Source organism: Saimiri boliviensis, chromosome 3, assembly GCF_048565385.1.
Source record: "Saimiri boliviensis isolate mSaiBol1 chromosome 3, mSaiBol1.pri, whole genome shotgun sequence".
NCBI lineage: Eukaryota > Metazoa > Chordata > Mammalia > Primates > Cebidae > Saimiri > Saimiri boliviensis.
In genome coordinates, this window is record NC_133451.1 from 39,796,972 (window position 1) to 39,810,584 (window position 13,613).

At 37.9% G+C, this 13,613-nt stretch overlaps 1 protein-coding gene across 12 annotated transcripts in view; it reads right to left on the bottom strand.

Annotated features, from left to right (window-relative positions):
- Window positions 1-13,613, bottom strand: part of APBB2 (amyloid beta precursor protein binding family B member 2) — a 410,561-nt gene that overhangs the window by 325,579 nt on the left and 71,369 nt on the right. The window lies entirely within an intron of this gene.

Here is a 13,613-nt window from a genome sequence, read left to right on the forward strand (position 1 = left end):
ATCCAGGAGGGTATCTGGGGAAGAGAACACAGGAAGAAGAAACAGCCAATGCCAGGCCCTGAAGCAGAAATCCTCCCACTGTGTTCAAAGGCCAGGGGGCTGTGATGGGGACAGCATTCCAACATCAATCCTGCTGTAGTTGTAGGATGAAAAGAAAGGAGAGAATCAAGAATGAGGGGGAAATTTTCTAGAATTTCACATTTATCTAGGAATGAGAAGGGTCTAGGCTGTGGCTTGGTCATTATCAACGAAAAGAAAATAATGAAGACATGTTTCCAAGTTCTCATCCACCAGAAAACCGCCCTGACTCCATTGCTGCCCCTTGCCCAAGCCCCCATTCCTTTTGCCTGGATTACTCCAGTGACCTCCTTGCTGCTTGCCCTGATTTTATCCTCACCCTCTACACTCTATTCTCAACAGACGAATCCTATTAAAACTCAAGTCACACCACAGCACCTTTGCTATCAGAACTTGCAATGACTCTTCCCTTTCCCCACAGTAAAACATGAAGTCCTTATGAGCGCCTAGAGGGCCTTAGAGGGCGGCCCCTCCTTTCTGCTCTAACTCCATCTCATATTCTCCCCGCTAGCTAACTCTCCTCCAGCTCTGTGAGCTCTTCAGAGCACAGACCCGCTGTGAGGCCTTTCAGTCTCCTCGAGTCCCTACCACTGCCCCAAGACCGTGCGCTCCCCACTTCTGCTCCCCATCAGCCCTCCCTTCTCTCCGGGACCCTAAATCTTAAGGCCCTGTAGGCCAGATTCCCCTCCTCTATGAAGCTTCCCAGGATGGTCTGACTCACACCAGTTTCTACCTCCTTGGGAATCCTGTGGCCTTCAGCACCCGCCCCACTTACTTCAGCCCTTCAACTACTCCACATCATAAGGGCCCAAATACGCTGTATGTCACCAAAGAACAAGCGACATCCCCTATGCTTCTCAGGTCCTGATGTACTGACAAGGAACATCATAGCAAAACATGCAAGAGTACAATGTTTTAATCTTTTTAATGTGTTTCCAACACATTAAAAGTATGGGGGCACTCACAAAGCTCCACGTTTCTGCCTTCTCTTGAGGTATAAGCAGATCGTGCTACACTGGAGCCTCATTCCTGAACAGCAGAAGCGGGAAGCTGAGTGGTAGCTGTGGCCTTTTTCTCCACTCTATGCCCAACTTCACTGGTTTACTTTCTGTTGGGTCCCTGTCTTGTTAGCATTTGAGTTTGCTATCCCTATATTAGGTACTGATTATCTTGAATTTTTAAATTATCAGATTCTTTTGGGAACTGAGTATGTACTGAAGATAATATCAGTTTTTCCTCATTTATGATATCAAGTGACAATGGTGGTATTTTAGACTTTTCTATATTATAAATATAATTAATTACATATACACACAAACATATACATACATATATATGTATTTTAGAAACTGTCTCCTCAATCTCCCTAATAGATTAAAATTCCTATATTTTGGTTCACATGCCTTGAAATATAGGGGCTATGATTCCTGGCATGACCAAGTTTAAGGTCAGATATCAGCACAGAAGTTATAAAGAGAAGTAGATACAGCAAAAATAAATATTGCTGAGTTGGATGAGGTATTTAACAAACCATTTTAGGAAAATACGTTTCTAAAATTCTTATGAAATTAGAAAAATAACATTGTTTACTGATTTTTAAAAATAAAGCTGGGCACTGTGGCTCACATCTATAAGCCCAGCAGTTTGGGCAGCTGAGGCAGGTGGAATACCTGAGGTCAGGAGTTCAAGACCATTCTGGCCAAAATGGTGAAACCCCGTCTCTACTAAAAACACAAAAATTAGCCAGGCATGGTGGCACAGGCCTGTAGTCCCAGCTACTCAGGAGGCTGAGGCAGGCGAATCACTTGAACCCCCTGGGAAGTGGAGGTTGCAGTAAGCTGAAATCATGCCATTGCTTTCCAGCCTGGGTGTGACAGAGCGAGGCTCCTTCTCAAAAACAAACAAACAAATGTTAGGTATTAAATATTGAAATATGGATAATGGCTAGCATAATGCCTTTCTTCTCCAGACTACGATCGTCTACATTCTAAAGAAAAATTTCCATCTTCGTATCTATTATTAAATTTCAGCATTCAAGCGAAGACCAAAGGAGGTAAATCACACCACAGAAAAACGAACACAAGAGTCTCCAGATAAGCGTATCAAGACCTCAAGAGTTAAGCAGCTATTGCTACCAGAAGAGTTTAGAGGAGTCATCTCCTTTGACCTGCAACCTTTGTCGAAAGGTTTTAATTAAGAGAAAAGCAAAATCTGAACACAGAAGTCAAAAGACATTTAAAAAGTCACACTGACTTTATCTCTGCATCAGTCATCACTTCAAGTCCAAACAGGCAGGCCTTTCTTAGCAAACAGCTTTCTTGATTAGCAATCAGATTCTGGAGGCTTCCATGGCCTCCTCCAGCCCTGCAGTCTGAAAAGCAAATACAATTCAGTCCCAAGCTCCTTTGAAAGCAAACAAACTGAGCATAAAGGTACACCTTCAAACACACTTCAGCAAGATCAGATTCTTTGTCCTTCAAACTACATTTGGGAAATACCTTTTTCCTTTCTATTTTTCAACTCCATGTTTTAATTAACAAGCTTTCATGAGAACATTTGCTAGCTATATGCTTAACCACTCTTCCCACAAAAATTGCTTACTTCCTCTGAACTCCCAGAGGACAAGAAAAATTGACAAATGAACATTAGAAAAAAATTGCAATGTTTTAAAAAAACATTTAGTAGGGTTTTATAAAATACATTAAAACTAAAAGCAAAACAGTACATAATCATACTGCCTAGCTAGCCCCTGATTTTTTTTAAAGGATTGAAAAATAAATGAATATAGATAGAAAATTCAAATTATACAGAAAAGAAAGAAAAAGAAAAGTTTTCCAGTTTATTAACAGTGGTACTGTACATCTTTTTTAGGGAAAAAAATGCATGCACCAGCATATATACCTTTTTTTTTAAAAAAAATTATACAAAAGGAAATGGTAATCACATGATTCTACAAAACATTTTTTTAATTATATATATATGTATACATGTGTGTATATATATATCTTATAACTCTTTCCAAAGGAGCATACATACAGAACTACTTCATTCTTTACAAACATGCTACAATATAACATATAAATATCTTGGCACAGTTTTAAGTGAACATATTTATGACATTGCTGGTGATTTTAAGTTCTGAAAGACATCACCAAATTGCTTTTGTGTGTCTATTTCAGAAGATCATTTAATCTCAAACAGAAGTTCCTTTTTTGCATGTGTTATAAGTATCACAACTGACCTGCTATGCCTCAAACTGCCATCTCAGAACTGCTAGACAATCAACCAACCCCTAGCAGAACAAGTCAAGCTCTTCTAGACAACACAGACTCTGTGAATCAAACCAAAAATGTCTATAAAAAGCTGAAGGTTGGCAATCACAGCTTTGGAAAGGGTTCTGTATAGCTTAACCTTTCCATTTGTTAGTTTCTATACTGTGTATCTAAGAGGCAGACACAGCTCCAGAAAAGGCAGAAAGGGATTAACATCTACTAGGTACTTAACTAAGAATACTATCAGTTGAGATTACTAGGAAAGTAAGAGATTGACCAGACTCTCAAACCATCATAGAGGTAAATACCTTGGTCCCTCTCTCCCCATCGAAAAATTCTAGGCAGCTCCAAACAAGGAGTGCAGAGTAACGGGGAGGGGAAGCCAGGAATGTCCAAGGCTTATCTTCTTCCTTCCTTCTCTAAGCAGCTGCTTAGGAGTATCTGATTCCCCCAGCCACCAAAATACCTCTGAGTAATTCACAGCAAGTTGATGGAGTGGATGGCTGGGCCACATACCTAGCTATAAAACCCAGAACACACTTTCCTTTTTTCTAGAGAATCTTGCTCTGTCACCCAAGCTGAAATACAGTGGCTCCATCATTGCTCACTATAATCTTGACCTCCTGGGCTTAAGCGGTCCTCCACGTCAGCCTCTTGAGTGGCTAGGTTTATAGATATGTGCCTTATACCTGGCTAATTTTTTTTTATTATTTTATTTTTTGTAAAGATAGGTTCTCCCTATGTTGTCCAGGCTGGTATGGAACTCCTGACCTCAAGTGACCCTCCTGCCTCAGCCCCATGAAGGGCTGGGATTACAGGTGTGAGCCACCGTGCCCAGCCAGGACAAACTTTTTAAACATTCCCTTCATTTCTCTTTCTACCTCTAAGGGTCTAATGAGATGTTTTCTCAGGCAAAAATGCTTGAAAATCCACAAAATGCCACTTTTCCAAATTAACCTACATTCAAATTAACCACTGTCTCCTTGAAAATGTCAAAGCATTCTATTCATATATTATGTTTAGGATTTTATTATCTTATTACTTATAATAATAAAAATATATAAAGAGAGATACATATAGAAAGAGTTTGCTCTGCATGAACTACTTCATGGGCAGTGCTTTGATTTATGCAACTACATCAAGGAGTTTCTGAACATCTGGATGCAAATTTAAATTAGTAGATGTAAGATTGTTGAACAAAAATCGATCTCTCCAATCCTGAGCTTCTCTAAAACTGGGTAACACTGTCTCTCTCAAATGACTGTTGTTAAGGATGAAATGAAGTCTGCCCCATCTCCTCGCTCCACCCCGTCTCCTCGCTCCACCCCGTCTCCTGGCTCCACCCCGATAAGATACTGACAAAGTGCTTAGTACTTAGCAAACCACACATTCAACCTCTCTCACTTGGAATTTTAACTGATTTGCACCGAAATAACACAAACTCAACATTCCTTATCACCTATATGTTAATGCCTGCTCAAGACTAGTGGTCATTTTCAATCCTATCTTAGAATAATTCTATTTTAGAATAATCAAGGAACTAAAGTCAAGGTTGGAACTCCAGACTTTTTACTTCTGAGAGAATTCATTCCTGAAGTAACTAATTACTGTCTTACTTTTCATAGACTCTGTGATACTTTAACCAGACACCAGAAAAAAGCCACAGCAGTAACAAATTAACTATATCCTTGAGCCCTCAAAAAAAAAAATCACCCTTATGAGACCAAGCACAGCATAGTTACTATGATTCTAAAAGCTGTCCTCAAAGGGCCTCAGATGCATGATGATTACATTGAAAACTATTTTCTTTCATCCTTACAGAGAGTACACTAGCAAACTGCAAACAAAGATTTTTTAATGCAAGCCAGACCAATGTTGATACTTGGTTTTTTATAAATTGTTAGGTGCTTTTACATAGACACTATCCAAACCAGTAGACTATTTTGGTTTATGAATGAAACCAAGGATCAATGCTTATTTGAGTAGATAATAATCAATTTGGAAATTTCAGAAACTTTGAATAGTTATGATGTCATTCGTATAGATCTTATTTGAATAATATAATCAAATTAAATATTTTATGCATCACAGATTATGAAACTGAGAAAGTACTGTTTGTTCTTGTATCAGTAATTACATTAAAATAAATAACTGTGGGTCACTCACATATGGTATCTTTGAAAGCTTTTAAAGGAAACCCATACTTCATAGATTATTTAACATAAAAAAGACAAGTATTAAAAGATATATTATTCCAAACTCCGTTAATGTATTTATCATAAACATCCTCATCATAGACGTATACTAAATTTTGGTTGTACTAAAGAAGCAAGTTCCAGGCATTAGGCATTCTTTTCTTTTGAGACAGGATCTGGGTCTTACTATGTTGCCCAGGCTGTCTCAAGCTCCTGGACTTAAGCAATTCTCTTGCCTCAGCCTCCTGAATAGCTGGGACTACAGATACATGCCACCACACCCAGTCCCCAGATACTCTCTTCATTCTGGTGTTGACTCAGTGAATGTAACTAGGTTGATCTGATTTTGCTTCATCTGCAACAAATGATCATAAACAGGCCAAAGCCTTCACGAATGTAATTGTACCACAACTCAAACTTCAGTGGTTCAGTCATTCAGAATCCCAACCTCAGCTGGCAAAAGGCTCTACTCAAAGTAAACGACGGTTACGAGGTTATCCTCACCCAGCCATATTTTGATTCAGTTCCCAAAAGAAAACAAGAACAAGAAGACCATATTTATACTCCTCATGGAGTCATTCTGTGAATAAGTCACAAAGATGTTAAAAGGGGCAACAGAAAAAAAGAAAAGATTTAAAGAAGTAACTGGGTTAAAAGTTTCATAACACCTATTTCCAGGGACCTAGATTTATAAATGAAAGCTTGCCCATGGCTTTGCCTTTAAATGAACAATAAAAAGAATAATTCCATGTTGCTCTATATGTATGTTTTTAGGAAATAATATTATCAGCCAAAGGACTTCCCAGGAAAGTAAAAGGGCCAGGTAACTAACACACACGTCAGTTGCCATCAAGCTGGTCTACCCAGGTTGAAATGAGAAGATTACAAAGAAAGCAGGAAGCAGATAAGCCATCCTGAGAACTGAGCCCTCCGGGAACCAGGAGGCATGGCTTGACCTAATAATGGCACTGCAGAAAACAAGTTCCAAATCTAATAGCGTGACTGAAATCTCCAATTAAAGCCCAGCAGCAATAGTCAGCTCAGCTACATGCCAGAGAAGGGAAACATCTCTGCATTTCGCCAAGACTACATTTAGATTTTTTTCACATTAAAAATAAGTCATGCCCCAAACAAAATTATAATTTTATAAGAAAACAAGACAAAGTAGTCAACTAGATCCCAAACATCACAATAAAGCACTGACTTTTAAAAAATTTCCTTTTCAATGTTTATGCATCCATAACAGTTATAACTAAATAAAATATACAAATTTGCAATTTTCACATTTCTAATATAATTATTTTAATGTCTTCACAGTTAGCTATTGAGAATCATACTAATACAAAGATAAAAACAGAATAGGTAAATATAAAAATATAGCCAGCATTTTATACTATGACAAATGTCCAACTTTCATAAAACACATAGAACTATACTATGTTACCGTACCCACACAAGACATTTTAATTCATAGGTTTTCTATTTAGTAAAATAATAGTTTTGTGATATAAGATCCATTCACGTCACCATTAATGAAAATACTTGAAATAATATGCCAGCCTTGAAAATCCTTTACTTAGTAGTTACTGGCAATGATTAAGACAGAGATAATGAAAAACTTAATCTGTTTTATTCAAATGCAGAACAGGCATAAAAATGATTATCACTTTTATGAAAAACAAAGCACTACTTAAAGTCATACATATAGTAATCTGGAAAATGCATTTATTTTATTTTTTTTTTTTTTGGAAAATGCATCTTGATTGATTCCACATTGTCATCTACCATATTAGATTTCTATAATTATCCCAAAGAGAAATCACCAAATACTAGTACTTTTAACAGAATGACTCATAAAGAACAGAGAGGAAAAGTAGCAAAGGTACAACAGCATTTTTTTTTTTTTTTTGAGATGGAGTTTCGCTCTTGTTACCCAGGCTGGAGTGCAATGGCGCGATCTCGGCTCACCGCAACCTCCGCCTCCTGGGTTCAGGCAATTCTCCTGTCTCAGCCTCCTGAGTAGCTGGGATTACAGGCACGCGCCACCATGCCCAGCTAATTTTTTGTATCTTTAGTAGAGACGGGGTTTCACCATGTTGACCAGGATGGTCTCGATCTATCGACCTCGTGATCCACCCGCCTCGGCCTCCCAAAGTGCTGGGATTACAGGCTTGAGCCACCGCGCCCGGCCAACAGCATTTTTTAAATGGATTAAACTAATTTTTTTCATAGAAAAATTGCATTGCAAAAACCTAAGTACAGTGTGGTACTAGCATAAGGACAGATGGTAAACCAATGGAACAGAATTGAGAGTACAGAAAGAAAGCCCTTACATTTCTGGTCAATTGATTTGCTACAAAAAAAGTCAAGTCCATGGGTAAAGATTAGTCTTTTCTGCAAATGGTGCTGGGACATATATGCAAAAAAAAATTAAAATAAAAAATAAATAAACCAAACAAAATAAACATAGACCCAAACCTCACACCATACACAAAAATTGACCCCAAATAAATTAAAGATCAAAATGTAAAGGGTAAAACAATAAAGTTTTAGAAAGAGGCCAGGCATGCGGAGGAAAGCAGATCACAAGGTCAGGAGATCGAGATCATCCTGGCTAACACAGTAAAACCTCATCTCTATTAAAAATACAAAAAATTAGCCAGGCATGGTGGCAGGTGCCTGTACTCCCAGCTACTTGGGAGGCTGAGGCAGGAGAATCACTTGAATCAAGGAGATGGAGGTTGCTGTGACCCGAGATCCCACCACTGTACTCCAGCCTGGTGACAGAGTAAGACTCCATCCAAAAAAAAAAGTTTTAGAAAGAAACAGAGAAACTTTTAAAGAGCTTTGATTCACTAACGAGTTTTTAGAAACATCACAATCATGAGCTTTTAAAGAAAAATAATGATAAACTGAACTTTGTTACAATTAAAAACTTCTAAGCACCAAACAGCACCATAAAGAAAATAAGTTTATAAACACACAGTTTCCCATATTTGATGCAATTTATCAATAATTAAAATTTACAGTATTTCACTGTTGGAGGGAAAGACACCATTAAACAACTAGCGCCTAGAAGAAAACATGTGGAAATCATATATCCAATAAAGGGCTTATATCCAACTATATACAAAGAGAGACAAATAACGCAATATAAAAATGGGGAAATCTACAAAAAACTTAAACAGATTTACAAGAAAAAAAAACAAACAACCCCATCAAAAAGTGGGCAAAGGATATGAACAGATACTTCTCGAAAGAGGACATTTATACAGCTAACATATGAAGAAAAGCTCATGATCACTGGTCATTAGAGAAATTCAAATCAAACCCACATTGAGATAACATCTCACGCCAGTTAGAATGGAGATCATTAAAACGTTGAAAACAACAGATGCTAGAGAGGATGTGGAGAAACAGGAATGCTTTTACATGGTTGGTGGGAGTGTAAATTAGTTCAACCATTGTGGAAGACAGTGTGGCAATACCTCAAGGATCTAGAACTAGGAATACCATTTGACCCAGCAATCCCATTATTGGATATATACCCAAAGGATTATAAATCATTCTACTATAAAGATACATGCATATATATGTTTACTGCCACACTGTTCACAATAACAAAGACTTGGAACCAATCCAAATGTACATCAATGATAGACTGGATAAAGAAAATGTGACACATATACACTATGGAATACTATAAGGCCATAAAAAAGGATGAGTTCATGTCGTTTGCAGAGACAGGGATGAAGCTGGAAACTACCATTCTCAGCAAACTAATACTAGAACAGAAAACGAAATACTGCATGTTCTCATTCCTAAGTGGGAGTTGAACAATGAGAACACGTGAACACGGTGGGGCGAATATTACATACTGGGGCCTGTCAGTGGTGGAGGGCTACGGGATGGATAGCATTAGGAGAAATACCGAATGTAGATGATGGGTTGATGGGTGCAGCAAACCACCATGGCACGTATATACCTAAGTAACAAACCTGCACATTCTGCACATGTACTCCAGAACTTAAAGTAGTAATCATAAAAAAAGTGATCATCTGTCCAAAGAAGATATAGGAGTGACTAAGAAGCTTAATGACTGAATGAACAAGTCAACTTTGAGAGGACAAATTTCATCTTTATCATCTTTTGTTCTTATCAAAAAGCTACGTGACAGAATGATTTCACTGGAAACTGTAAAGCACATAACTTTGTATTTCTCACATCACAGTCAAGTTTTCAAATCACTGTAAAAATAAATAATACAACATACAGATTGGATAAGAAATAAAACTGTATCTTCAGATGACATAATCTGGTATATAGAAAATACTAGGAAAGTCATACACATAAAAAATTATCAGTGCTGATAAACGGGTTCAACTTGGTTGCAGGAAACAAGATCATTATACAGAAACCAATTGCATTTCTATACATGAGCTACAAATACTTTGAAGATAATTACTTTCTTGATTTATAAAGGCATCAAAAAGAAAAAAAATACTTAGGAATAAATTTAACATGGAAGTATTAGACTTGCACCCTAAAAGCAATACAACACTGTTGAAAGAAATTAAAGAAGACTGAAAGAAAAGGAAACACATCCTATGTTCATGTATCAAAGCTCTTAATACTGACCTAGAAAGTCAACATAATCCCTATCAAAAGGCTGGTTCAACATTCAAAAATCAATTAATATCATCCATCCTATGAATAAGCTAAAGAAGAAAATCATGATCATATGAATAGTTGCAGAAAAAGCACCTGATAAAATCCAACACTCTTTCATAATAAAAACTCTCAGCAAACTAGAAATAGAGGGGAAATTTGTCAACTTGATAAAGAACATTTACGAAAAATCTAGAACTAACATCATATGTAATGGTGAGAAACTCAAATGAGTTAAAAACTTATCCATGTAAAAACCTGCACATGAATGTTTCCAGCAGTATTATTCACAACTGCCAAAACTTGGAAGCAACCAAGATATCCTTCCATAGGTGAATGGATAAACTGTGGAACAACCATATAATGGAATATTATTCAGTGTTTTAAAAAAAAGTGAACTATCAATTCATGAAAAGACATGGAGGAATCCTGAATGCACATTGGTAAGTGAAAAAGCCAACCTAAAAAGTCTACCTATTGTGTCATTCTAACTATACGGCATTGTGGAAAAAGCAATACTATGAGGACAGTAAAAAAGATGAACAGTTGTGATAGAATATTGTTTGCTAGGAAAAAAAGAGAAGAAAAAAAAAAGAAAAAGATGAACAGTGGCCAAGGGTTCAGAAAGAAGAAATGAACAGGTAGAATACGGGATTTTTTTTTTTTTTTTTTTTTGGATAGAGAGTTTCACTGTGTCCCCAGGCTGGACTGCAGTGGCACGATCTCAGTTCACTGCAACCTCCACCTCCTGGGTTCAAGCAGTTCTCCTGCCTCAGCCTCCGGAGTAGCTGGGATTACAGGCACAGGCCACCATGCCCAGCTAATTTTTGTATTTTTAGTAGATATAAGGTTTCACCATATTGGTCAGGCTGGTCTCATCTCTTGCCTCGGCCTTCCAAAGTGTTGGGATTATAGGTATGAGTTACTGCATCTGGCCAAATATGGAATTCTTTTATGCCCGTGAAACTATTTTGTATGATACTGTAATGGAAATACAAGTTACATATTTATGAAAGCTCATAGAGCATATAAGACAAAGAGTAAATTTAATATAAACTATAGATTTTAGTAATGAAAATATATCAATATTGGCTCACCAATTATAATAAATACACCACACTAGATATTAATAATATAGGAAATTAATTAATAATATAGGAAACTGGCAGTGGGAGTTATATGGAAACTCTACTTTCTAAACAAATTTTCTGTAACATAAATTTCCCCAAAACAAAGTGTAATTACAAAAAATAATAATGAAAACTTTATCACTAAAAAGAGGAAATAAGTCTTTAAATTCATTTAATTCTCCATAGAACAGAAAGCTGATTGAGGCTCTGGTGAGAACAGCAGCTGTTACCTTGTCATGTTAAAATTAACTCCAGATGGCTTTCTGATAACCTCTCATTTGGCTAGGCCTTAAACAATTGTATTCAGAGTAAATAAACAAGATTCTACTACTACCAACCTCTGAAATTATCTTCCTTATCTGCAATTTACTTAACTATAGGCTCTGGAAAGCTTTTCCTTCTGTTAGACTGGAAAAGCAAGTAATTGGATTAAATCTATTTTTTTAAAATGTTCCTAAAGACTTAATCCTTTTTCTCCCTTGTTAAATAATAGCCCACTCTGCTAGTCTACCACCCAACAGAATTCCTAATTCCATCTCTGTTCCCATAAAACTTTGTTCTTACCTCTAGAGATACATTGTCACACTGCTTATCAGTCATATGAATATTTATCTGGCCTATCCCCTACACCAGGAGTCCCTGGTACCAGTCCATGGCCTGTTAGGAACCAGGCTGCATACAGGAGCTGAGCAGTGGGCAAGTGAGCAGAGTTTCATTTGTATTTACAGCCGTTCCCCATCGCTCACGTTACCTCCTGAGCTCCCACTCCCAACAAATGAGTGGCAGCATTAGATTTTCATACGAGCACAGATCCTAGCATGAACTGCACATGTAAGGTATCTAGGTTGTACACTTCCTATGAGAATCTAATGCCTCATGATCCATTACTGTTTCTCATCATCCCCAGATGGGACCATCTAGTTGCAGGAAAGCAAGCTCAGGGCTCCCCCTGATTCTACATTATTGCAAAATTATTTCATTATAGAAAATAATGTAGTAATAATAATAGAGATAAATGTAATGTGCTTGAATCATCCTGAAACCATCTCCCCACACCCTACCCGCCATTTGGAAAAATTGTCTTCCACAAAATTAGTCCCTCATGCCAAAAAAAGTTGCAGACTGCTGCCCTACACCATGAGTCCCTAAAGACTGGGACTATGCCACAGTCATTTTACACTAAGACCTCACTCCTACAAGGCAGCACCAATTAGGATGTTTTGGATGTAAGAGACAGACACCTAACTCAGATTCACTAGCTAACCTGCCAGGAAAAGGAAACAGGAGATGCTGGGTTTAGGCACTGCTGAATTATAGGACAAAAATGTGTGTGTGTGTGTGTGTGTGTGTGTGTGTGTGTGTGTGTGTGTCTTCACTTCTCTTCCTCCCAATCTCTTTTCCTTCATCTCCCTGCTTTGATTTCTCCTGTGTTGTCATCCTCAGTAAGGCTTTCCCTAAGTCATAGTAAAAATGGCCAATAGCAGCTCCAGCTTAACAAACTCCCAAAGGCAAAACCTCTTCAATAGTTGCAATGAGAGTACTAGGGCCCCTCCATAGACAGCTGTGACCCTTACCGGCTGTATTAGTCCATTTTCACACTGCTGATAAAGATATACCTGAGACTGGGCATTTTACAGAAGAAAGAGGTTCAATGGACTTGCAGTTCCATGTGGCTGGGGCAGCCTCACAATTATGGTGGGAGGCAAGGAGGAGCTAGTCAGGTCTTGCATGGATGGCAGCAGGCAAAAAAAAGAGAGCGCTTGTGCAGGGAAACTCCCATTTTTAAAACCATCAGATCTCATGAGACTTATTCCCTATCACAAGAACAGCACAGGAAAAATCCACCCCCATAATTCAATCACTTCCCACCGGGCTCCTCCCATGACGTGGGAATCATGAGAGTTACAATTCAAGATGAGATCTGGTTGGGGACACAGCCAAACCATATCACTGGCCATGCTCATGTTACATGCCCATAACTGAGTCAGCAGGGTCACCTCCTCTAACTACACAGGGTGAAAATGAGGCAAGGGCAATTGCCCAGGGAAAATCTGGATGATTTATTAAAAGATGGAGGAAGGATACAGGCTGGACAAAGTCAACCTTCTCTACTTCACAGATTCTGAAAGATTGCTTATGTAGAAAGCTGACTTACTCACTAAATGTCCAATAGAAATGGTCTGCAATGTCTGTCCCTGTACAATATATGTTTTCAAAATGAATTATTTTCACTTTTCTGCTTCATATGGGGTTATCCATGCTGTTTCATT